Source organism: Cuculus canorus, chromosome 22 (genome assembly GCF_017976375.1).
Source record: "Cuculus canorus isolate bCucCan1 chromosome 22, bCucCan1.pri, whole genome shotgun sequence".
NCBI classification, from domain to species: domain Eukaryota; kingdom Metazoa; phylum Chordata; class Aves; order Cuculiformes; family Cuculidae; genus Cuculus; species Cuculus canorus.
The window spans coordinates 4,278,622-4,279,211 of NC_071422.1; positions in this window are offsets into that span (position 1 = coordinate 4,278,622).

Sequence of the window (590 nt, forward strand, 5' to 3'; positions counted from 1 at the left end):
CAGCTGCCTGCTTTCGCAGCAGCCATTGCCTTCACTGTGACTTGGCTTTTGTTTGAGAGGTTGCTGTGTCTCTGCTCCGGGAATCACTGCCATTTATGAGTGCTTTACTCCCCCATGGGGTCAGAATCCCAGTACAACAGCCCAAACTGGAGTTAGGCCACAGTCCAGAAGTTAACTAATTGCTTTGATGGGCTCTTGCTTCCAGCCTGCCCATGGAGCACGTCCACAAAGAGGGACTCGGTTACAGCTCCACCTTCTCTGTAGGCATGTGTGTTCCCACCAAATCCCTGTGTAGAAGCACCACAGGACAGAGAGAGATTGATTGCATGGGCCAGTGGCTCTTGGTGTGCATCAGAGAGGGGAAGAGCAGCAGCTCCCTGGGAAATGGATGAAGGTGTAAATGCCATTTCTGGAGGCCCAGGGTTTAATTTTTCCAAGGCTGAAGGCCTGGTGGATGAAGAAAATCCCTGGCATCCACGTTTACCTGCAGCCCCACCAGATAACACTGCAGCTTCCATCCCAGCTCCCAGGATACCAGCACTGCTGCCACCGTGTTCAGACACAGGCACATGAACAACATCCAGGACAAA